General features: G+C 50.6%; 1 long non-coding RNA gene across 2 annotated transcripts in view; it reads right to left on the reverse strand.

The window, feature by feature from the left end:
• LOC141073879 (uncharacterized) overlaps positions 1-26,385 on the reverse strand; it is a 56,287-nt gene that overhangs the window by 6,062 nt on the left and 23,840 nt on the right. Inside the window, exon 1 of one of the 2 annotated variants that reach the window (XR_012227086.1) lies at positions 4,883-5,117. The exons of the other annotated variant lie outside the window; for it this stretch is intronic. This is a non-coding gene — a long non-coding RNA (uncharacterized lncRNA). Of the gene's footprint in view, positions 1-4,882; positions 5,118-26,385 lie in introns of those variants that run through there. 2 annotated transcript variants of the gene reach the window in all.

Here is a 26,385-nt window from a genome sequence, read left to right on the forward strand (position 1 = left end):
AATAAACAGTAATGTGAACAGGGCACAACTAAACACAAATATGGGAAGGAGAAAGGATAACGACGGATCATACGACACCAGACACGAATCTCTCTCTCTGCAACACCTCCACTCCAGACCGGAACCACTTGGTATGAAACACAAGCTATAATCGGCGACGCCCATAGGCCAGCATGACTATTTAAAGACCGTGGGCGTGACTAACCATCCAACCTGGTCTCCAGCAGGATTAACCCCCGAGAGCCTGAAGATGAGGCCGGCGCCACTGAGGCTATAGTGGCTGGAGGTGGAACTACCTCTGCCTGCCGGATGCTGTGGTGTGAACAGCGGCCGACATGACAGTACCCCGTCTTCTACGAGGGACCCCAGGGCCCTCAAGACTCATAGGACCCGGCTTGTCCGGATGACGACGGTGAAAAGAACTGACCAGCCGATCCGCATGTATGTCTGAGGCTGGAACCCAAGACCTCTCCTCTGGACCATACCCCCGCCAGTGCACCAAATACTGAAGAGTACGGCGTACTACTCGAGAGTCCACTACCTTGGCGACCTCGAACTCTAACTCGCCATCCACCATGACTGGAGGTGGCATCGGCGTCGTGTCCACCAAGCCTACCACCTTTTTCAATAAAGCCCTGTGAAACACGTTGTGTATCTTGTACACCGCGGGAAGTTCCAAGCGATAAGCTACTGGGTTAATGATGGCAGAAATCCTAAAAGGCCCAATAAACCTTGGACCCAGTTTTAAAGATGGAATTTTGAGTTTTATGTTCTTCGTAGCTAACCACACCCATTCACCCACACACAGGTCCGGACCTGGCACGCGTCTACTGTCAGCCACCCGTTTGTACCTGGCACTCATGCTCAACAAACGCTGTTTCACCCGCCTCCAGACTGATGACAATTGGGCTCCTAGCTGATCCTCCTCCGGGACACCCCCGGAGTCACCCTGACGTAAGGTACAAAACTGAGGATGTTGACCGTACACACAAAAGAATGGAGACTCTCCTGATGACTCTTGGCGGTGATTATTTAATGCGAATTCGGCCAGAGGAAGGAAAGTAGACCACTCCTCCTGGTTGTCGGACACAAAGCATCGTAAATACTGTTCTAGATTTTGGTTCATGCGCTCAGTTTGTCCATTAGACTGTGGATGAAACGCCGATGAATGTGACAACTTGATCCCCAACCTTGAGCAAAAAGCTTTCCAAAACCTCGCCACAAATTGCGTACCCCTATCAGATACTATGTCAGACGGTACTCCGTGGAGTCTGACCACCTCCTTCACAAATACCTGAGCCAACGTCTTAGCATTGGGCAAAGAGGACAACGCCACAAAATGCGCCATCTTTGAAAAACGGTCAACCACCACCAGGATGACCGTGTTCCCTGCTGAGGCTGGCAAGTCAGTGATAAAATCCATGGAGATTTCTGTCCATGGCCTATTGGGTACCCCCAGAGGCTGTAGCGTGCCAGCAGGACGGGTTCGGGGTGACTTAGCCCTAGCGCACGTGATGCAAGCTGCCACGTACGAGACCACGTCCTGCCGGATTTTGGGCCACCAGAAACGACGCGATACCAGCTCTAAGGTGCCCTTCACCCCTGGGTGACCAGCCAGTACCGAATCGTGGTGTTCCTTCAACACCTTAGGCCGAAGATGCAGGGGTACAAATGATTTGTTGGCGGGAAGTCCTGGTGGTACCTCCTCTTGGGCCTCGGCAATCTCCGCCTCTACCTCAGTCGTGAGAGCCGAGACCACTACCCCTTTCTGGAGGATGGGTACCGGCTCTTCCCGAGGTTCTCCCCCCCGGAAAACACCTAGACAAAGCATCCGCCTTGGTGTTTTTAGCCCCGGGACGGTACGTCACAAGAAAATTGAAACGAGTAAAAAACAATGCCCAGCGAGCCTGCCTAGGAGACAGACGCTTGGCCGACTCCAGGTAGAGCAGATTCTTATGGTCGGTGATAACTGTGACCTGGTGAGCCGCCCCCTCCAAGAAGTGTCGCCATTCCTCAAAAGCCAGTTTGATGGCCAACAACTCCCTGTTGCCGATATCATAATTCCGTTCGGCCGACGACAACTTCTTGGAGAAGTAGGCGCATGGATGCATCTCGCTCAAGGACGAGCCTTGAGACAGTACTGCCCCCACTCCCACCTCCGACGCATCAACCTCTACCACAAAAGGTTTAGACACGTCTGGTTGCACCAGAATGGGGGCTGAAGCAAAACTATTCTTCAGACGCTCAAATGCACGTATAGCCACCTCAGGCCAGTTCGCCAGATCGGCACCCTTTTTTGTCATGTCCGTGAGCGGTTTGGCGACAGTCGAAAAGTGTTTTATAAATTTCCTATAATAATTCGCAAACCCAAGGAACCGCTGGAGTGCTTTCAGACTCTCCGGCCTCTCCCATTGCAACACCGCTTGCACCTTAGCGGTGTCCATTTTAAAACCAGCTGCGGACACAATATATCCCAAAAAGGGCAACTCCTGGACAAAAAATAAACATTTTTCCAGCTTAGCATAGAGCTGGTTCTCCCGGAGCAACTGTAACACCTGCCTAACATGCTGCAAATGAGTGTCCCGATCGCTAGAATAAATGAGGATATCATCCAGGTATACAATCACAAATCTCCCCAGGACATGAGCAAAGACATCATTAATAAAATGTTGGAAAACGGCAGGCGCGGTGGTCAACCCAAACGGCATAACCAGACTCTCAAAATGACCCTCAGGAGTGTTAAATGCCGTCTTCCACTCATCCCCCTGACGGACCCTTATGAGGTTATACGCCCCCCTGAGGTCCAGCTTGGAAAACCATTTTGCCCCCGCTACCTGGTTGAACAAATCCGGGATCAACGGCATTGGGTAGGGATCACGGATAGTAATCTGGTTTAACTCTCGGAAATCCAGACACGGGCGTAACCCCCCATCTTTCTTCTTAATGGAGAAAAACCCCGCGGCTACAGGCGAGGACGAAGGCCGGATGTGACCTTTGCTCAGACTCTCCGCGATGTAGTCTTTCAGAGCTTGTCTCTCAGGACCAGAAATATTAAACATCCTGGCCTTAGGTAATTTGGCCCCGGGTTTTAACCTAATAGCACAGTCATAGGCTCTATGTGGAGGCAGTTCTGAGCAACCCTTCTCAGAGAAAACATCCGCGAAATCCTGCAAAGCCTCCGGCAGGCTGGGCGTCACGGCGGACACACATGTGGCCAAGCAATTGTCTTGGCAGAAACCACTCCATTGTACTATGTCCTGAGTTTTCCAATCAATTACCGGGTTGTGCCTGGACAGCCATGGAAAACCCAGGACCATTTGAGCTGGGAGATTACGGAGGACCCTACATGTAACCGACTCAGAATGTAGGACCCCAATGTGGAGTTTCACCTCTGCCACAAACTCAGTAATCTCCCCTTGAGGGAGAGGAACAGCATTAATGGTCACCACCTGTATGGGGTGAGGAAGTTTTTCAATCTTAAACCCGGCGGTGTGTGCAAACTCCTCATCTATGAGATTGGTGGCGGAACCGCTATCCACAAACACTGATATAGATAGCTCTCTGCCGGCGACAATAACCTTGGCAGGGAGCATACATTGAGATACCATCATGGAGGATATGCATACGCTCAGTTGGGTCTCCTCCATACCCTCTGAGCTTAACAGTTTTCCGCCGGTGTGACCCTCTTAGGTAGTACCGGGCAAACGTTAACATAATGACCTCCTTTACCACAGTAGAAATATGCTCCGGACTTCCGGACTCCCGGAGCGCGAGGCTGAACCTGTGCCACGCCAGCAATCTGCATAGGTTCAGGGGACTCATCTACTTCAACCACACCTGCACCTCTGTTTTCCCCCAGAGGTAGCGTCTCCTGTGCCCCCTGACGAAAACGGCGATCAATACGTATCACCAAACTCATGGCAGACTCCAATGATGCCGGAGTCTCATACATCAGGAGGGCTTGTTTCACCCTCCCTGATAACCCATGAATAAACTGGCTCCGCAGTGCTGGGTCATTCCACTGTGTGTCTACAGCCCAGCGGCGAAATTCCGAACAATAGTCCTCTGCCAAGCGCTCCCCCTGGCGGAGGGCGCGGATTTTAGATTCCGCTAGAGCCAGTCGGTCAGGGTCATCGTAAATGAGCCCGAGGGCAGAAAAAACATTATCGACCGAATGAAATGTAGCAGAGTCAGGTGGTAAGGAAAATGCCCATGCTTGGGGGTCACCACTTAGTAATGACAACACCAGCCCTACTCGCTGGGCCTCATTACCTGAGGATATTGGCCGCATGCGGAAGTATAATTTGCAGGCCTCCCGAAATACGACAAATTTGCTGCGATCGCCTGAAAATCGTTCTGGCAGCGGAAACTTCGGCTCTGCACCGATACCTGCAGATGCCGTTTGCACCTTTGCTACTACCAGGCCCTGCTGCTGAACTGCCCCTTTCAACTCGGAGACCTGTAAGGACAGCGCCGCCAACTGGCGGGTTATGGAATCTAATGGATCCATGGACTCCTGAAAAAATGTGGGCCGATTATAATGTCACGGGGGCTTAGTTCAACTAAGGCTGAAATACCCGGGGCCCCTGTGGTGTCCCTTTACTAGGGGAAACCCTGTCTGACCCTCAACCCAGGGTTTTTGCTGAAGGTGCAAATGCCTGAGCCTCCACCCTTTCCTTATCTCCTGCTCAGCCCTGCACTTAACCCTCCACCCTCCACCCAGTGAGAAGTCACCACCAAAGCTCCCACACAAATAATGACAGACAGGGAGAACTTAAACTGCACCGCCCCGCACACACACAGGAATAAACAGTAATGTGAACAGGGCACAACTAAACACAAATATGGGAAGGAGAAAGGATAACGACGGATCATACGACACCAGATATGAATCTCTCTCTCTTGAACACCTCCACTCCAGACCGGAACCACTTGGTATGAAACACAAGCTATAATCGGCGACGCCCATAGGCCAGCATGACTATTTAAAGACCGTGGGCGTGACTAACCATCCAACCTGGTCTCCAGCAGGATTAACCCCCGAGAGCCTGAAGATCAGGCCGGCGCCACTGAGGCTATAGTGGCTGGAGGTGGAACTACCTCTGCCTGCCGGATGCTGTGGTGTGAACAGCGGCCGACATGACAGATTGTCAGCTCTTGTGATCAGGCCCCTGCTCCTCGCTCCGGTCTCTCCTGTACAGTGAGGCCTCATTATACCCCTGTATAAGGATCTAGTGACGCAGTGTAGACTGTTATTCAGCATTGCTGTCTCCTCAGATTGTCAGCTCTTGTGATCAGGCCTCTGCTCCTCGCTCCTTTCTCTCCTGTACAGTGAGGTCTCATTATACCCCTGTATAAGGATCTAGTGACGCAGTGTAGACTGTTATTCAGCATGGCTGTCTCCTCAGATTGTCAGCTCTTGTGATCAGGCCTCTGCTCCTCGCTCCGGTCTCTCCTGTACAGTGAGGCCTCATTATACCCCTGTATAAGGATGTAGTGACGCAGTGTAGACTGTTATTCAGCATTGCTTTCTCCTCATATTGTCAGCTCTTGTGATCAGTCCCCTGCTCCTCGCTCCGGTCTCTCCTGTACAGTGAGGCCTCATTATACCCCTGTATAAGGATCTAGTGATGCAGTGTAGACTGTTATTCAGCATTGCTGTCTCCTCAGATTGTCAGCTCTTGTGATCAGGCCCCTGCTCCTCGCTCCGGTCTCTCCTGTACAGTGAGGCCTCATTATACCCCTGTATAAGGATCTAGTGATGCAGTGTAGACTGTTATTCAGCATTGCTGTTTCCTCAGATTGTCAGCTCTTGTGATCAGGCCCCTGCTCCTCGCTCCGGTCTCTCCTGTACAGTGAGGCCTCATTATACCCCTGTATAAGGATCTAGTGATGCAGTGTAGACTGTTATTCAGCATTGCTGTTTCCTCAGATTGTCAGCTCTTGTGATCAGTCCCCTGCTCCTCGCTCCGGTCTCTCCTGTACAGTGAGGCCTCATTATACCCCTGTATAAGGATCTAGTGAGGCAGTGTAGACTGTTATTCAGCATTGCTGTCTCCTCAGATTGTCAGCTCTTGTGATCAGTCCCCGGCTCCTCGCTCCGGTCTCTCCTATACAGTGAGGCCTCATTATACCCCTGTATAAGGATCTAGTGACGCAGTGTAGACTGTTATTCAGCATTGCTGTCTCCTCAGATTGTCAGCTCTTGTGATCAGGCCTCTGCTCCTCGCTCCGGTCTCTCCTGTACAGTGAGGCCTCATTATACCCCTGTATAAGGATCTAGTGACGCAGTGTAGACTGTTATTCAGCATTGCTGTTTCCTCAGATTGTCAGCTCTTGTGATCAGGCCCCTGCTCCTCGCTCCGGTCTCTCCTGTACAGTGAGGCCTCATTATACCCCTGTATAAGGATCTAGTGACGCAGTGTAGACTGTTATTCAGCATTGCTGTTTCCTCAGATTGTCAGCTCTTGTGATCAGGCCCCTGCTCCTCGCTCCGGTCTCTCCTGTACAGTGAGGCCTCATTATACCCCTGTATAAGGATCTAGTGACGCAGTGTAGACTGTTATTCAGCATTGCTGTCTCCTCAGATTGTCAGCTCATGTGATCAGGCCTCTGCTCCTCGCTCCGGTCTCTCCTGTACAGTGAGGTCTCATTATACTCCTGTAAAAGGATCTAGTGACGCAGTGTAGACTGTTATTCAGCATTGCTGTGTCCTCAGATTGTCAGCTCTTGTGATCAGGCCCCTGCTCCTCGCTCCGGTCTCTCCTGTACAGCGAGGCCTCATTATACCCCTGTATAAGGAGCTAGTGACGCAGTGTAGACTGTTATTCAGCATTGCTGTCTCCTCAGATTGTCAGCTCTTGTGATCAGGACCCTGCTCCTCGCTCCGGTCTCTCCTGTACAGTGAGGTCTCATTATACCCCTGTATAAGGATCTAGTGACGCAGTGTAGACTGTTATTCAGAATTGCTGTCTCCTCAGATTGTCAGCTCTTGTGATCAGGCCTCTGCTCCTCACTCCGGTCTCTCCTGTACAGTGAGGCCTCCTTATACCCCTGTATAAGGATCTAGTGACGCAGTGTAGACTGTTATTCAGCATTGCTGTTTCCTCAGATTGTCAGCTCTTGTGATCAGGCCCCTGCTTCTCGCTCCGGTCTCTCCTGTACAGTGAGGCCTCATTATACCCCTGTATAAGGATCTAGTGACGCAGTGTAGACTGTTATTCAGCATTGCTGTTTCCTCAGATTGTCAGCTCTTGTGATCAGGCCTCTGCTCCTCGCTCCGGTCTCTCCTGTACAGTGAGGCCTCATTATACCCCTGTATAAGGATCTAGTGACGCAGTGTAGACTGTTATTCAGCATTGCTGTTTCCTCAGATTGTCAGCTCTTGTGATCAGGCCCCTGCTCCTCGCTCCGGTCTCTCCTGTACAGTGAGGCCTCATTATACCCCTGTAAAAGGATCTAGTGACGCAGTGTAGACTGTTATTCAGCATTGCTGTCTCCTCAGATTGTCAGCTCTTGTGATCAGGCCTCTGCTCCTCGCTCCGGTCTCTCCTGTACAGTGAGGCCTCATTATACCCCTGTATAAGGATCTAGTGACGCAGTGTAGACTGTTATTCAGCATTGCTGTTTCCTCAGATTGTCAGCTCTTGTGATCAGGCCTCTGCTCCTCGCTCCGGTCTCTCCTGTACAGTGAGGCCTCATTATACCCCTGTATAAGGATCTAGTGACGCAGTGTAGACTGTTATTCAGCATTGCTGTTTCCTCAGATTGTCAGCTCTTGTGATCAGGCCCCTGCTCCTCGCTCCGGTCTCTCCTGTACAGTGAGGCCTCATTATACCCCTGTATAAGGATCTAGTGACGCAGTGTAGACTGTTATTCAGCATTGCTGTCTCCTCAGATTGTCAGCTCTTGTGATCAGGCCTCTGCTCCTCGCTCCGGTCTCTCCTGTACAGTGAGGTCTCATTATACCCCTGTATAAGGATCTAGTGACGCAGTGTAGACTGTTATTCAGCATTGCTGTGTCCTCAGATTGTCAGCTCTTGTGATCAGGCCTCTGCTCCTCGCTCCGGTCTCTCCTGTACAGTGAGGTCTCATTATACTCCTGTATAAGGATCTAGTGACGCAGTGTAGACTGTTATTCAGCATTGCTGTGTCCTCAGATTGTCAGCTCTTGTGATCAGGCCCCTGCTCCTCGCTCCGGTCTCTCCTGTACAGTGAGGCCTCATTATACCCCTGTATAAGGATCTAGTGACGCAGTGTAGACTGTTATTCAGCATTGCTGTCTCCTCAGATTGTCAGCTCTTGTGATCAGGCCTCTGCTCCTCGCTCCGGTCTCTCCTGTACAGTGAGGTCTCATTATACCCCTGTATAAGGATCTAGTGACGCAGTGTAGACTGTTATTCAGCATTGCTGTCTCCTCAGATTGTCAGCTCTTGTGATCAGGCCTCTGCTCCTCGCTCCGGTCTCTCCTGTACAGTGAGGCCTCCTTATACCCCTGTATAAGGATCTAGTGACGCAGTGTAGACTGTTATTCAGCATTGCTGTGTCCTCAGATTGTCAGCTCTTGTGATCAGGCCCCTGCTCCTCGCTCCGGTCTCTCCTGTACAGTGAGGCCTCATTATACCCCTGTATAAGGATCTAGTGACGCAGTGTAGACTGTTATTCAGCATTGCTGTTTCCTCAGATTGTCAGCTCTTGTGATCAGGCCTCTGCTCCTCGCTCCGGTCTCTCCTGTACAGTGAGGCCTCATTATACCCCTGTATAAGGATCTAGTGACGCAGTGTAGACTGTTATTCAGCATTGCTGTTTCCTCAGATTGTCAGCTCTTGTGATCAGGCCCCTGCTCCTCGCTCCGGTCTCTCCTGTACAGTGAGGCCTCATTATACCCCTGTATAAGGATCTAGTGACGCAGTGTAGACTGTTATTCAGCATTGCTGTCTCCTCAGATTGTCAGCTCTTGTGATCAGGCCTCTGCTCCTCGCTCCGGTCTCTCCTGTACAGTGAGGCCTCATTATACCCCTGTATAAGGATCTAGTGACGCAGTGTAGACTGTTATTCAGCATTGCTGTCTCCTCAGATTGTCAGCTCTTGTGATCAGGCCTCTGCTCCTCGCTCCGGTCTCTCCTGTACAGTGAGGCCTCATTATACCCCTGTATAAGGATCTAGTGACGCAGTGTAGACTGTTATTCAGCATTGCTGTCTCCTCAGATTGTCAGCTCTTGTGATCAGGCCCCTGCTCCTCGCTCCGGTCTCTCCTGTACAGTGAGGCCTCATTATACCCCTGTATAAGGATCTAGTGACGCAGTGTAGACTGTTATTCAGCATTGCTGTCTCCTCAGATTGTCAGCTCATGTGATCAGGCCTCTGCTCCTCGCTCCGGTCTCTCCTGTACAGTGAGGTCTCATTATACTCCTGTAAAAGGATCTAGTGACGCAGTGTAGACTGTTATTCAGCATTGCTGTGTCCTCAGATTGTCAGCTCTTGTGATCAGGCCCCTGCTCCTCGCTCCGGTCTCTCCTGTACAGCGAGGCCTCATTATACCCCTGTATAAGGAGCTAGTGACGCAGTGTAGACTGTTATTCAGCATTGCTGTCTCCTCAGATTGTCAGCTCTTGTGATCAGGCCCCTGCTCCTCGCTCCGGTCTCTCCTGTACAGTGAGGCCTCATTATACCCCTGTATAAGGATCTAGTGACGCAGTGTAGACTGTTATTCAGCATTGCTGTCTCCTCAGATTGTCAGCTCTTGTGATCAGGCCTCTGCTCCTCGCTCCGGTCTCTCCTGTACAGTGAGGTCTCATTATACCCCTGTATAAGGATCTAGTGACGCAGTGTAGACTGTTATTCAGCATTGCTGTCTCCTCAGATTGTCAGCTCTTGTGATCAGGCCTCTGCTCCTCGCTCCGGTCTCTCCTGTACAGTGAGGCCTCCTTATACCCCTGTATAAGGATCTAGTGACGCAGTGTAGACTGTTATTCAGCATTGCTGTTTCCTCAGATTGTCAGCTCTTGTGATCAGGCCCCTGCTCCTCGCTCCGGTCTCTCCTGTACAGTGAGGCCTCATTATACCCCTGTATAAGGATCTAGTGACGCAGTGTAGACTGTTATTCAGCATTGCTGTTTCCTCAGATTGTCAGCTCTTGTGATCAGGCCTCTGCTCCTCGCTCCGGTCTCTCCTGTACAGTGAGGCCTCATTATACCCCTGTATAAGGATCTAGTGACGCAGTGTAGACTGTTATTCAGCATTGCTGTTTCCTCAGATTGTCAGCTCTTGTGATCAGGCCCCTGCTCCTCGCTCCGGTCTCTCCTGTACAGTGAGGCCTCATTATACCCCTGTATAAGGATCTAGTGACGCAGTGTAGACTGTTATTCAGCATTGCTGTCTCCTCAGATTGTCAGCTCTTGTGATCAGGCCTCTGCTCCTCGCTCCGGTCTCTCCTGTACAGTGAGGCCTCATTATACCCCTGTATAAGGATCTAGTGACGCAGTGTAGACTGTTATTCAGCATTGCTGTTTCCTCAGATTGTCAGCTCTTGTGATCAGGCCTCTGCTCCTCGCTCCGGTCTCTCCTGTACAGTGAGGCCTCATTATACCCCTGTATAAGGATCTAGTGACGCAGTGTAGACTGTTATTCAGCATTGCTGTTTCCTCAGATTGTCAGCTCTTGTGATCAGGCCCCTGCTCCTCGCTCCGGTCTCTCCTGTACAGTGAGGCCTCATTATACCCCTGTATAAGGATCTAGTGACGCAGTGTAGACTGTTATTCAGCATTGCTGTCTCCTCAGATTGTCAGCTCTTGTGATCAGGCCTCTGCTCCTCGCTCCGGTCTCTCCTGTACAGTGAGGTCTCATTATACCCCTGTATAAGGATCTAGTGACGCAGTGTAGACTGTTATTCAGCATTGCTGTGTCCTCAGATTGTCAGCTCTTGTGATCAGGCCTCTGCTCCTCGCTCCGGTCTCCCCTGTACAGTGAGGTCTCATTATACTCCTGTATAAGGATCTAGTGACGCAGTGTAGACTGTTATTCAGCATTGCTGTGTCCTCAGATTGTCAGCTCTTGTGATCAGGCCCCTGCTCCTCGCTCCGGTCTCTCCTGTACAGTGAGGCCTCATTATACCCCTGTATAAGGATCTAGTGACGCAGTGTAGACTGTTATTCAGCATTGCTGTCTCCTCAGATTGTCAGCTCTTGTGATCAGGCCTCTGCTCCTCGCTCCGGTCTCTCCTGTACAGTGAGGTCTCATTATACCCCTGTATAAGGATCTAGTGACGCAGTGTAGACTGTTATTCAGCATTGCTGTCTCCTCAGATTGTCAGCTCTTGTGATCAGGCCTCTGCTCCTCGCTCCGGTCTCTCCTGTACAGTGAGGCCTCGTTATACCCCTGTATAAGGATCTAGTGACGCAGTGTAGACTGTTATTCAGCATTGCTGTGTCCTCAGATTGTCAGCTCTTGTGATCAGGCCCCTGCTCCTCGCTCCGGTCTCTCCTGTACAGTGAGGCCTCATTATACCCCTGTATAAGGATCTAGTGACGCAGTGTAGACTGTTATTCAGCATTGCTGTTTCCTCAGATTGTCAGCTCTTGTGATCAGGCCTCTGCTCCTCGCTCCGGTCTCTCCTGTACAGTGAGGCCTCATTATACCCCTGTATAAGGATCTAGTGACGCAGTGTAGACTGTTATTCAGCATTGCTGTTTCCTCAGATTGTCAGCTCTTGTGATCAGGCCCCTGCTCCTCGCTCCGGTCTCTCCTGTACAGTGAGGCCTCATTATACCCCTGTATAAGGATCTAGTGACGCAGTGTAGACTGTTATTCAGCATTGCTGTCTCCTCAGATTGTCAGCTCTTGTGATCAGGCCTCTGCTCCTCGCTCCGGTCTCTCCTGTACAGTGAGGCCTCATTATACCCCTGTATAAGGATCTAGTGACGCAGTGTAGACTGTTATTCAGCATTGCTGTCTCCTCAGATTGTCAGCTCTTGTGATCAGGCCTCTGCTCCTCGCTCCGGTCTCTCCTGTACAGTGAGGCCTCATTATACCCCTGTATAAGGATCTAGTGACGCAGTGTAGACTGTTATTCAGCATTGCTGTTTCCTCAGATTGTCAGCTCTTGTGATCAGGCCCCTGCTCCTCGCTCCGGTCTCTCCTGTACAGTGAGGCCTCATTATACCCCTGTATAAGGATCTAGTGACGCAGTGTAGACTGTTATTCAGCATTGCTGTTTCCTCAGATTGTCAGCTCTTGTGATCAGGCCTCTGCTCCTCGCTCCGGTCTCTCCTGTACAGTGAGGCCTCATTATACCCCTGTATAAGGATCTAGTGACGCAGTGTAGACTGTTATTCAGCATTGCTGTTTCCTCAGATTGTCAGCTCTTGTGATCAGGCCCCTGCTCCTCCCTCCGGTCTCTCCTGTACAGTGAGGCCTCATTATACCCCTGTATAAGGATCTAGTGACGCAGTGTAGACTGTTATTCAGCATTGCTGTCTCCTCAGATTGTCAGCTCTTGTGATCAGGCCTCTGCTCCTCGCTCCGGTCTCTCCTGTACAGTGAGGCCTCATTATACCCCTGTATAAGGATCTAGTGACGCAGTGTAGACTGTTATTCAGCATTGCTGTGTCCTCAGATTGTCAGCTCTTGTGATCAGGCCCCTGCTCCTCGCTCCGGTCTCTCCTGTACAGTGAGGCCTCATTATACCCCTGTATAAGGATCTAGTGACGCAGTGTAGACTGTTATTCAGCATTGCTTTCTCCTCAGATTGTCAGCTCTTGTGATCAGTCCCCTGCTCCTCGCTCCGGTCTCTCCTGTACAGTGAGGCCTCATTATACCCCTGTATAAGGATCTAGTGACGCAGTGTAGACTGTTATTCAGCATTGCTGTCTCCTCAGATTGTCAGCTCTTGTGATCAGTCCCCTGCTCCTCGCTCCGGTCTCTCCTGTACAGTGAGGCCTCATTATACCCCTGTATAAGGATCTAGTGACGCAGTGTAGACTGTTATTCAGCATTACTGTGTCCTCAGATTGTCAGCTCTTGTGATCAGGCCTCTGCTCCTCGCTCCGGTCTCTCCTGTACAGTGAGGCCTCATTATACCCCTGTATAAGGATCTAGTGACGCAGTGTAGACTGTTATTCAGCATTGCTGTTTCCTCAGATTGTCAGCTCTTGTGATCAGGCCCCTGCTCCTCGCTCCGGTCTCTCCTGTACAGTGAGGCCTCATTATACCCCTGTATAAGGATCTAGTGACGCAGTGTAGACTGTTATTCAGCATTGCTGTGTCCTCAGATTGTCAGCTCTTGTGATCAGGCCTCTGCTCCTCGCTCCGGTCTCTCCTGTACAGTGAGGCCTCATTATACCCCTGTATAAGGATCTAGTGACGCAGTGTAGACTGTTATTCAGCATTGCTTTCTCCTCAGATTGTCAGCTCTTGTGATCAGTCCCCTGCTCCTCGCTCCGGTCTCTCCTGTACAGTGAGGCCTCATTATACCCCTATATAAGGATCTAGTGACGCAGTGTAGACTGTTATTCAGCATTGCTGTCTCCTCAGATTGTCAGCTCTTGTGATCAGGCCTCTGCTCCTCGCTCCGGTCTCTCCTGTACAGTGAGGCCTCATTATACCCCTGTATAAGGATATAGTGACGCAGTGTAGACTGTTATTCAGCATTGCTGTGTCCTCAGATTGTCAGCTCTTGTGATCAGGCCCCTGCTCCTCGCTCCGGTCTCTCCTGTACAGTGAGGCCTCATTATACCCCTGTATAAGGATCTAGTGACGCAGTGTAGACTGTTATTCAGCATTGCTGTGTCCTCAGATTGTTAGCTCTTGTGATCAGTCCCCTGCTCCTCGCTCCGGTCTCTCCTGTACAGTGAGGCCTCATTATACCCCTGTATAAGGATCTAGTGACGCAGTGTAGACTGTTATTCAGCATTGCTGTCTCCTCAGATTGTCAGCTCTTGTGATCAGGCCCCTGCTCCTCGCTCCAGTCTCTCCTGTACAGTGAGGTCTCATTATACCCCTGTATAAGGATCTAGTGACGCAGTGTAGACTGTTATTCAGCATTGCTGTCTCTTCAGATTGTCAGCTCTTGTGATCAGGCCTCTGCTCCTCGCTCCGGTCTCTCCTGTACAGTGAGGCCTCATTATACCCCTGTATAAGGATCTAGTGACGCAGTGTAGACTGTTATTCAGCATTGCTGTCTCCTCAGATTGTCAGCTCATGTGATCAGGCCTCTGCTCCTCGCTCCGGTCTCTCCTGTACAGTGAGGCCTCATTATACCCCTGTATAAGGATCTAGTGACGCAGAGTAGACTGTTATTCAGCATTGCTGTGTCCTCAGATTGTCAGCTCTTGTGATCAGGCCCCTGCTCCTCGCTCCGGTCTCTCCTGTACAGTGAGGCCTCATTATACCTCTGTATAAGGATCTAGTGACGCAGTGTAGACTGTTATTCAGCATTGCTGTCTCCTCAGATTGTCAGCTCTTGTGATCAGGCCTCTGCTCCTCGCTCCGGTCTCTCCTGTACAGTGAGGCCTCATTATACCCCTGTATAAGGATCTAGTGACGCAGTGTAGACTGTTATTCAGCATTGCTGTTTCCTCAGATTGTCAGCTCTTGTGATCAGGCCTCTGCTCCTCGCTCCGGTCTCTCCTGTACAGTGAGGCCTCATTATACCCCTGTATAAGGATCTAGTGACGCAGTGTAGACTGTTATTCAGCATTGCTGTCTCCTCAGATTGTCAGCTCTTGTGATCAGGCCTCTGCTCCTCGCTCCGGTCTCTCCTGTACAGTGAGGCCTCATTATACCCCTGTATAAGGATCTAGTGACGCAGTGTAGACTGTTATTCAGCATTGCTGTGTCCTCAGATTGTCAGCTCTTGTGATCAGGCCTCTGCTCCTCGCTCCGGTCTCTCCTGTACAGTGAGGCCTCATTATACCCCTGTATAAGGATCTAGTGACGCAGTGTAGACTGTTATTCAGCATTGCTGTCTCCTCAGATTGTCAGCTCTTGTGATCAGGCCTCTGCTCCTCGCTCCGGTCTCTCCTGTACAGTGAGGCCTCATTATACCCCTGTAGAAGGATCTAGTGACGCACTGTAGACTGTTATTCAGCATTGCTGTCTCCTCAGATTGTCAGCTCTTGTGATCAGGCCCCTGCTCCTCGCTCCGGTCTCTCCTGTACAGTGAGGCCTCATTATACCCCTGTATAAGGATCTAGTGACGCAGTGTAGACTGTTATTCAGCATTGCTGTCTCCTCAGATTGTCAGCTCTTGTGATCAGGCCCCTGCTCCTCGCTCCGGTCTCTCCTGTACAGTGAGGCCTCATTATACCCCTGTATAAGGATCTAGTGACGCAGTGTAGACTGTTATTCAGCATTGCTGTTTCCTCAGATTGTCAGCTCTTGTGATCAGGCCCCTGCTCCTCGCTTCGGTCTCTCCTGTACAGTGAGGCCTCATTATACCCCTGTATAAGGATCTAGTGACGCAGTGTAGACTGTTATTCAGCATTGCTGTCTCCTCAGATTGTCAGCTCTTGTGATCAGGCTCCTGCTCCTCGCTCCGGTCTCTCCTGTACAGTGAGGCCTCATTATACCCCTGTATAAGGATCTAGTGACGCAGTGTAGACTGTTATTCAGCATTGCTGCTTCCTCAGATTGTCAGCTCTTGTGATCAGGCCCCTGCTCCTCGCTCCGGTCTCTCCTGTACAGTGAGGCCTCATTATACCCCTGTATAAGGATCTAGTGACGCAGTGTAGACTGTTATTCAGCATTGCTGTCTCCTCAGATTGTCAGCTCTTGTGATCAGGCCTCTGTTCCTCGCTCCAGTCTCTCCTGTACAGTGAGGCCTCATTATACCCCTGTATAAGGATCTAGTGACGCAGTGTAGACTGTTATTCAGCATTGCTTTTTCCTCAGATTGTCAGCTCTTGTGATCAGTCCCCTGCTCCTCGCTCTGGTCTCTCCTGTACAGTGAGGCCTCATTATACCCCTGTATAAGGATCTAGTGACGCAGTGTAGACTGTTATTCAGCATTGCTGTCTCCTCAGATTGTCAGCTCTTGTGATCAGGCCCCTGCTCCTCGCTCCGGTCTCTCCTGTACAGTGAGGCCTCATTATACCCCTGTATAAGGATCTAGTGATGCAGTGTAGACTGTTATTCAGCATTGCTGTCTCCTCAGATTGTCAGCTCTTGTGATCAGGCCCCTGCTCCTCGCTCCGGTCTCTCCTGTACAGTGAGGCCTCATTATACCCCTGTATAAGGATCTAGTGATGCAGTGTAGACTGTTATTCAGCATTGCTGTTTCCTCAGATTGTCAGCTCTTGTGATCAGTCCCCTGCTCCTCGCTCCGGTCTCTCCTGTACAGTGAGGCCTCATTATACCCCTGTATAAGGATCTAGTGATGCAGTGTAGACTGTTATTCAGCATTGCTGTTTCCTCAGATTGTCAGCTCTTGTGATCAGGCCCCTGCTCCTCGCTCCGGTCTCTCCTATACAGTGAGGCCTCATTATACCCCTGTATAAGGATCTAGTGACGCAGTGTAGACTGTTATTCAGCATTGCTGTTTCCTCAGATTGTCAGCTCTTGTGATCAGGCCCCTGCTCCTCGCTCCGGTCTCTCCTGTACAGTGAGGCCTCATTATACCCCTGTATAAGGATCTAGTGACGCAGTGTAGACTGTTATTCAGCATTGCTGTCTCCTCAGATTGTCAGCTCTTGTGATCAGGCCCCTGCTCCTCGCTTCGGTCTCTCCTGTACAGTGAGGCCTCATTATACCCCTGTATAAGGATCTAGTGATGCAGTGTAGACTGTTATTCAGCATTGCTGTGTCCTCAGATTGTCAGCTCTTGTGATCAGGCCTCTGCTCCTCGCGCCGGTCTCTCCTGTACAGTGAGGCCTCATTATACTCCTGTATAAGGATCTAGTGACGCAGTGTAGACTGTTATTCAGCATTGCTGTCTCCTCAGATTGTCAGCTCTTGTGATCAGGCCTCTGCTCCTCGCTCCGGTCTCTCCTGTACAGTGAGGCCTCATTATACCCCTGTATAAGGATCTAGTGACGCAGTGTAGACTGTTATTCAGCATTGCTGTCTCCTCAGATTGTCTGCTCTTGTGATCAGGCCTCTGCTCCTCGCTCCGGTCTCTCCTGTACAGTGAGGCTTCATTATACCCCTGTATAAGGATCTAGTGACGCAGTGTAGACTGTTATTCAGCATTGCTGTGTCCTCAGATTGTCAGCTCTTGTGATCAGGCCCCTGCTCCTCGCTCCGGTCTCTCCTGTACAGTGAGGCTTCATTATACCCCTGTATAAGGATCTAGTGACGCAGTGTAGACTGTTATTCAGCATTGCTTTCTCCTCAGATTGTCAGCTCTTGTGATCAGTCCCCTGCTCCTCGCTCCGGTCTCTCCTATACAGTGAGGCCTCATTATACCCCTGTATAAGGATCTAGTGACGCAGTGTAGACTGTTATTCAGCATTGCTTTCTCCTCAGATTGTCAGCTCTTGTGATCAGTCCCCTGCTCCTCGCTCCGGTCTCTCCTGTACAGTGAGGCCTCATTATACCCCTGTATAAGGAGCTAGTGACGCAGTGTAGACTGTTATTCAGCATTGCTTTCTCCTCAGATTGTCAGCTCTTGTGATCAGTCCCCTGCTCCTCGCTCCGGTCTCTCCTATACAGTGAGGCCTCATTATACCCCTGTATAAGGATCTAGTGACGCAGTGTAGACTGTTATTCAGCATTGCTTTCTCCTCAGATTGTCAGCTCTTGTGATCAGTCCCCTGCTCCTCGCTCCGGTCTCTCCTGTACAGTGAGGCTTCATTATACCCCTGTATAAGGATCTAGTGACGCAGTGTAGACTGTTATTCAGCATTGCTTTCTCCTCAGATTGTCAGCTCTTGTGATCAGTCCCCTGCTCCTCGCTCCGGTCTCTCCTATACAGTGAGGCCTCATTATACCCCTGTATAAGGATCTAGTGATGCAGTGTAGACTGTTATTCAGCATTGCTGTCTCCTCAGATTGTCAGCTCTTGTGGTCAGGCCCCTGCTCCTCGCTCCGGTCTCTCCTGTACAGTGAGGCTTCATTATACCCCTGTATAAGGATCTAGTGACGCAGTGTAGACTGTTATTCAGCATTGCTTTCTCCTCAGATTGTCAGCTCTTGTGATCAGTCCCCTGCTCCTCGCTCCGGTCTCTCCTGTACAGTGAGGCCTCATTATACCCCTGTATAAGGAGCTAGTGACGCAGTGTAGACTGTTATTCAGCATTGCTTTCTCCTCAGATTGTCAGCTCTTGTGATCAGTCCCCTGCTCCTCGCTCCGGTCTCTCCTATACAGTGAGGCCTCATTATACCCCTGTATAAGGATCTAGTGACGCAGTGTAGACTGTTATTCAGCATTGCTTTCTCCTCAGATTGTCAGCTCTTGTGATCAGTCCCCTGCTCCTCGCTCCGGTCTCTCCTGTACAGTGAGGCTTCATTATACCCCTGTATAAGGATCTAGTGACGCAGTGTAGACTGTTATTCAGCATTGCTTTCTCCTCAGATTGTCAGCTCTTGTGATCAGTCCCCTGCTCCTCGCTCCGGTCTCTCCTATACAGTGAGGCCTCATTATACCCCTGTATAAGGATCTAGTGATGCAGTGTAGACTGTTATTCAGCATTGCTGTCTCCTCAGATTGTCAGCTCTTGTGGTCAGGCCCCTGCTCCTCGCTCCGGTCTCTCCTGTACAGTGAGGCTTCATTATACCCCTGTATAAGGATCTAGTGACGCAGTGTAGACTGTTATTCAGCATTGCTGTGTCCTCAGATTGTCAGCTCTTGTGATCAGTCCCCTGCTCCTCGCTCCGGTCTCTCCTATACAGTGAGGCCTCATTATACCCCTGTATAAGGATCTAGTGACGCAGTGTAGACTGTTATTCAGCATTGCTTTCTCCTCAGATTGTCAGCTCTTGTGATCAGTCCCCTGCTCCTCGCTCCGGTCTCTCCTGTACAGTGAGGCCTCATTATACCCCTGTATAAGGATCTAGTGACGCAGTGTAGACTGTTATTCAGCATTGCTGTCTCCTCAGATTGTCAGCTCTTGTGATCAGGCCCCTGCTCCTCGCTCCGGTCTCTCCTGTACAGTGAGGCCTCATTATACCCCTGTATAAGGATCTAGTGACGCAGTGTAGACTGTTATTCAGCATTGCTGTCTCCTCAGATTGTCAGCTCTTGTGATCAGGCCTCTGCTCCTCGCTCCGGTCTCTCCTGTACAGTGAGGCCTCATTATACACCTGTATAAGGATCTAGTGACGCAGTGTAGACTGTTATTCTGCATTGCTGTCTCCTCAGATTACCAGCTCTTGTGATCAGGCCCCTGCTCCTCGCTCCGGTCTCTCCTGTACAGTGAGGCCTCATTATACCCCTGTATAAGGATCTAGTGACGCAGTGTAGACTGTTATTCAGCATTGCTGTCTCCTCAGATTGTCAGCTCTTGTGATCAGGCCTCTGCTCCTCGCTCCGGTCTCTCCTATACAGTGAGGCCTCATTATACCCCTGTATAAGGATCTAGTGACGCAGTGTAGACTGTTATTCAGCATTGCTGTCTCCTCAGATTGTCTGCTCTTGTGATCAGGCCTCTGCTCCTCGCTCCGGTCTCTCCTGTACAGTGAGGCTTCATTATACCCCTGTATAAGGATCTAGTGACGCAGTGTAGACTGTTATTCAGCATTGCTGTGTCCTCAGATTGTCAGCTCTTGTGATCAGGCCCCTGCTCCTCGCTCCGGTCTCTCCTGTACAGTGAGGCTTCATTATACCCCTGTATAAGGATCTAGTGACGTAGTGTAGACTGTTATTCAGCATTGCTTTCTCCTCAGATTGTCAGCTCTTGTGATCAGTCCCCTGCTCCTCGCTCCGGTCTCTCCTATACAGTGAGGCCTCATTATACCCCTGTATAAGGATCTAGTGACGCAGTGTAGACTGTTATTCAGCATTGCTTTCTCCTCAGATTGTCAGCTCTTGTGATCAGTCCCCTGCTCCTCGCTCCGGTCTCTCCTGTACAGTGAGGCCTCATTATACCCCTGTATAAGGATCTAGTGACGCAGTGTAGACTGTTATTCAGCATTGCTGTCTCCTCATATTGTCAGCTCTTGTGGTCAGGCCCCTGCTCCTCGCTCCGGTCTCTCCTGTACAGTGAGGCTTCATTATACCCCTGTATAAGGATCTAGTGATGCAGTGTAGACTGTTATTCAGCATTGCTGTCTCCTCAGATTGTCAGCTCTTGTGGTCAGGCCCCTGCTCCTCGCTCCGGTCTCTCCTGTACAGTGAGGCTTCATTATACCCCTGTATAAGGATCTAGTGACGCAGTGTAGACTGTTATTCAGCATTGCTTTCTCCTCAGATTGTCAGCTCTTGTGATCAGTCCCCTGCTCCTCGCTCCGGTCTCTCCTGTACATTGAGGCCTCATTATCCCCCTGTATAAGGATCTAGTGACGCAGTGTAGACTGTTATTCAGCATTGCTGTCTCCTCAGATTGTCAGCTCTTGTGATCAGGCCCCTGCTCCTCGCTCCGGTCTCTCCTGTACAGTGAGGCCTCATTATACCCCTGTATAAGGATCTAGTGACGCAGTGTAGACTGTTATTCAGCATTGCTGTCTCCTCAGATTGTCAGCTCTTGTGATCAGGCCTCTGCTCCTCGCTCCGGTCTCTCCTGTACAGTGAGGCCTCATTATACCCCTGTATAAGGATCTAGTGACGCAGTGTAGACTGTTATTCTGCATTGCTGTCTCCTCAGATTACCAGCTCTTATGATCAGGCCCCTGCTCCTCGCTCCGGTCTCTCCTGTACAGTGAGGCCTCATTATACCCCTGTATAAGGATCTAGTGACGCAGTGTAGACTGTTATTCAGCATTGCTGTCTCCTCAGATTGTGAGCTCTTGTGATCAGGCCTCTGCTCCTCGCTCCGGTCTCTCCTGTACAGTGAGGTCTCATTATACTCCTGTATAAGGATCTAGTGACGCAGTGTAGACTGTTATTCAGCATTGCTGTCTCCTCAGATTGTCAGCTCTTGTGATCAGGCCTCTGCTCCTCGCTCCGGTCTCTCCTGTACAGTGAGGCCTCATTATACCCCTGTATAAGGATCTAGTGACGCAGTGTAGACTGTTATTCTGCATTGCTGTCTCCTCAGATTACCAGCTCTTGTGATCAGGCCCCTGCTCCTCGCTCCGGTCTCTCCTGTACAGTGAGGCCTCATTATACCCCTGTATAAGGATCTAGTGACGCAGTGTAGACTGTTATTCAGCATTGCTGTCTCCTCAGATTGTCAGCTCTTGTGATCAGGCCTCTGCTCCTCGCTCCGGTCTCTCCTGTACAGTGAGGTCTCATTATACTCCTGTATAAGGATCTAGTGACGCAGTGTAGACTGTTATTCAACATTGCTGTGTCCTCAGATTGTCAGCTCTTGTGATCAGGCCTCTGCTCCTCGCTCCGGTCTCTCCTGTACAGTGAGGTCTCATTATACCCCTGTATAAGGATCTAGTGACGCAGTGTAGACTGTTATTCAGCATTGCTGTTTCCTCAGATTGTCAGCTCTTGTGATCATGCCCCTGCTCCTCGCTCCGGTCTCTCCTGTACCGTGAGGTCTCATTATACCCCTGTATAAGGATCTAGTGACGCAGTGTAGACTGTTATTCAGCATTGCTGTCTCCTCAGATTGTCAGCTCTTGTGATCAGGCCCCTGCTCCTCGCTCCGGTCTCTCCTGTACAGTGAGGCCTCATTATACCCCTTTATAAGGATCTAGTGACGCAGTGTAGACTGTTATTCAGCATTGCTGTTTCCTCAGATTGTCAGCTCTTGTGATCAGGCCTCTGCTCCTCGCTCCGGTCTCTCCTGTACAGTGAGGCCTCATTATACTCCTGTATAAGGATCTAGTGACGCAGTGTAGACTGTTATTCAGCATTGCTGTTTCCTCAGATTGTCAGCTCTTGTGATCAGGCCTCTGCTCCTCGCTCCGGTCTCTCCTGTACAGTGAGGCCTCATTATACCCCTGTATAAGGATCTAGTGACGCAGTGTAGACTGTTATTCAGCATTGCTGTGTCCTCAGATTGTCAGCTCTTGTGATCAGGCCCCGGCTCCTCGCTCCGGTCTCTCCTGTACAGTGAGGCCTCATTATACCCCTGTATAAGGATCTAGTGATGCAGTGTAGACTGTTATTCAGCATTGCTGTGTCCTCAGATTGTGAGCTCTTGTGATCAGGCCCCTGCTCCTCGCTCCGGTCTCTCCTGTACCGTGAGGCCTCATTATACCCCTGTATAAGGATCTAGTGACGCAGTGTAGACTGTTATTCAGCATTGCTGTTTCCTCAGATTGTGAGCTCATGTGATCAGGCCCCTGCTCCTCGCTCCGGTCTCTCCTGTACCGTGAGGTCTCATTATACCCCTTTATAAGGATCTAGTGACGCAGTGTAGACTGTTATTCAGCATTGCTGTCTCCTCAGATTGTCAGCTCTTGTGATCAGGCCCCTGCTCCTCGCTCCGGTCTCTCCTGTACAGTGAGGCCTCATTATACCCCTGTATAAGGATCTAGTGACGCAGTGTAGACTGTTATTCAGCATTACTGTCTCCTCAGATTGTCAGCTCTTGAGATCAGGCCCCGGCTCCTCTCTCCACTCTCTCCTATACAGAGAGGACTCATTATAACCCTGTATAAGGATCTAGTGACGCAGTGTAGACTGTTATTCAGCATTGCTGTTTCCTCAGATTGTCAGCTCTTGTGATCAGGCCCCTGCTCCTCGCTCCGGTCTCTCCTGTACAGTGAAGCTTCATTATACCCCTGTATAAGGATCTAGTGACGCAGTGTAGACTGTTATTCAACATTGCTTTCTCCTCAGATTGTCAGCTCTTGTGATCAGGCCTCTGCTCCTCGCTCTGGTCTCTCCTGTACAGTGAGGCCTCATTATACCCCTGTATAAGGCTCTAGTGATGCAGTGTAGACTGCTATTCAGCATTGCTGCTTCCTCAGATTGTCAGCTCTTGAGATCAGGCCCCGGCTCCTCTCTCCACTCTCTCCTATACAGAGAGGACTCATTATAACCCTGTATAAGGATCTAGTGACGCAGTGTAGACTGTTATTCAGCATTGCTGCTTCCTCAGATTGTCAGCTCTTGAGATCAGGCCCCTGCTCCTCGCTCCGGTCTCTCCTGTACAGTGAAGCTTCATTATACCCCTGTATAAGGATCTAGTGACACAGTGTAGACTGTTATTCAGCATTGCTTTCTCCTCAGATTGTCAGCTCTTGTGATCAGGCCTCTGCTCCTCGCTCCGGTCTCTCCTGTACAGTGAGGCCTCATTATACCCCTGTATAAGGATCTAGTGACGCAGTGTAGACTGTTATTCAGCATTGCTGTTTCCTCAGATTATCAGCTCTTGTGATCAAGCCCCGGCTCCTCATTCTAGGTCTTTGCCTGTAAAGTTAGGGCCTCATTATACCCCTGTATAAGGATCTAGTGACGCAGTGTAGACTGTTATTCAGCATTGCTGTGTCCTCAGATTGTCAGCTTTTGTGATCAGACCCCTGCTCCTCGCTCCGGTCTCTCCTGTACAGTGAGGCCTTATTATACCCCTGTATAAGGATCTAGTGACGCAGTGTAGACTGTTATTCAGCATTGCTGTCTCCTCAGATTGTCAGCTCTTGTGATCAGGCCCCTGCTCCTCGCTCCGGTCTCTCCTGTACAGTGAGGCCTCATTATACCCCTGTATAAGGATCTAGTGACGCAGTGTAGACTGTTATTCAGCATTGCTGTGTCATCAGATTGTCAGCTCTTGTGATCAGGCCCCGGCTCCTCGCTCCGGTCTCTCCTGTACAGTGAGGCCTTATTATACCCCTGTATAAGGATCTAGTGACGCAGTGTAGACTGTTATTCAGCATTGCTGTCTCCTCAGATTGTCAGCTCTTGTGATCAGGCCCCTGCTCCTCGCTCCGGTCTCTCCTGTACAATGAGGCCTCATTATACCCCTGTATAAGGATCTAGTGACGCAGTGTAGACTGTTATTCAGCATTGCTGCTTCCTCAGATTGTCAGCTCTTGTGATCAGGCCCCCGCTCCTCGCTCCGGTCACTCCTGTACAGTGAGGTCTCATTATACCCCTGTATAAGGATCTAGTGACACAGTGTAGACTGTTATTCAGCATTGCTGTCTCCTCAGATTGTCTGCTCTTGTGATCAGGCCCCTGCTCCTCGCTCCGGTCTCTCCTGTACAGTGAGGCCTCATTATACCCCTGTATAAGGATCTAGTGATGCAGTGTAGACTGTTATTCAGCATTTCTGCTTCCTCAGATTGTCAGCTCTTGTGATCAGGCCCCTGCTCCTCGCTCCGGTCTCTCCTGTACAGTGAGGCCTCGTTATACCCCTGTATAAGGATCTAGTGACGCAGTGTAGACTGTTATTCAGCATTGCTGTTTCCTCAGATTGTCAGCTCTTGTGATCAGGCCCCTGCTCCTCGCTCCGGTCTCTCCTGTACAGTGAGGCCTCATTATACCCCTGTATAAGGATCTAGTGACGCAGTGTAGACTGTTATTCAGCATTGCTGTTTCCTCAGATTGTCAGCTCTTGTGATCAGGCCCCTGCTCCTCGCTCCAGTCTCTCCTGTACAGTGAGGCCTCATTATACCCCTGTATAAGGATCTAGTGATGCAGTGTAGACTGTTATTCAGCATTGCTGTCTCCTCAGATTGTCAGCTCTTGTGATCAGGCCTCTGATCCTTGCTCCGGTCTCTCCTGTACAGTGATGTGTGGCGCCCCTGAGGCTCAGTCGCCACAGAGGTACTGCGCTTTCCTCTCTCCTAAGGTGTGGTACCCCACCATCCGGGTAATTTGGGAGCTCCTTTCCACACTCCAATGCTCGCACCTCACACAACAGGGTAGTTCTGCATAACCACATTGCAGCTCCTTGCTCAGAGGCTAGCCGAGCACCTTTGGTGGTTCCCTGCTTGGAACACTGGACGTGCTGGGAAGTGGGTGGAGTTAAGATACATAAAAGAGTGGGAAAGTGTAGGAGGACTGGTCAGTCTGACAGAAGGTCAGTCGGGTAGGAAGTCACTCAGACAGGAGTGAGGATCCCTGGAAGAAGGGATGGAGGAAGGAGTGCTGCAGCTGCCTCAGTAATCTGAGCCAGCTGACACAGGAAAGGAAAAGGAGAAAGACGTAGAACTGAAATCTAAGCTTCCATAAGAAAGGAAGACAAGTACGGAACGAAGGAGTAGAGAGAACAGAGAGGACGTGGGTTAGAGGAGGAACCCTGCCTATAGGTTCTCAGCGCAAGGCCGGGGCCCGGTCCCCGAGGTTGTATGGACACTTATGGTTCTGCAGCAGACACCGGTGGAGTAGTTGGCTGTAAATGCACTACTCCCATCTAAGACTTGGAGCACAACAGCAATTGGATAGAGAGCTGGAACTCAGGAGAAGGGAGTCCCCGAGAGAGGCTACAGCTGTCTGCCGTACAAGTGGAGTTCTTGCGAACATCTGACAGGAGGAACTCCAGTGTAACTCAGTACTAGGAGATCTTCACACTTTAAGGCGCTATAGAGGAGTCGTTCAGAAAGGTACATGTTGGCGGAGTGTTGGAGGGGAGAATCCTAACTTGCCGGAGGTTGATTGAGTCTCTGACCCGGAGGACACGGCACGGAGGCAGGCACCTGTGTGTGTGTACAACGGACTGTGAGTAAAGCTTTGGAACTACAAGACCCGGTGTCCTCTATTCATTTGTGCACTAACACATTCAGCACCGCTATAACTGGGTAACATTCTCCACACCGCCTGCACCTCTCGTCTTCCATTGCATCCACGCTGCCCTAGGGCTACAGCTTCACCTGTGGGGAGCTACACCATCTAGGCTGCAACACACCACCAGTCCCAGAGGATCTGCATGCAGCGTTGGCCTAACATCCTACTTGCCAAACACCACACGTGGCGTCACAAACTATTCCATTAGCTACATTGCACCATTCACATCTTCCTATTGGGTGCCCAGGGCCACGGTCTGCGTCACCGCTGCTGTGACAGATCCTGCTGATACCGGCCCGGTACCGAGTACCCCGCAGCCCTGGGAGGGCGACCCAGATGCCTCATTATACCCCTGTATAAGGATCTAGTGACGCAGTGTAGACTGTTATTCAGCATTGCTGTCTCCTCAGATTGTCAGCTCTTGTGATCAGGCCCCCGCTCCTCGCTCCGGTCTCTCCTGTACAGTGAGGCCTCATTATACCCCTGTATAAGGATCTAGTGATGCAGTGTAGACTGTTATTCAGCATTGCTGTTTCCTCAGATTGTCAGCTCTTGTGATCAGGCCCCGGCTCCTCGCTCCGGTCTCTCCTGTACAGTGAGGCCTCATTATACCCCTGTATAAGGATCTAGTGACACAGTGTAGACTGTTATTCAGCATTGCTGTT

This window comes from Dendrobates tinctorius, unplaced genomic scaffold (assembly GCF_039654945.1).
Source record: "Dendrobates tinctorius isolate UK_male_01 unplaced genomic scaffold, ASM3965494v1 ptg000317l, whole genome shotgun sequence".
Classification (NCBI taxonomy): Eukaryota; Metazoa; Chordata; class Amphibia; order Anura; family Dendrobatidae; genus Dendrobates; species Dendrobates tinctorius.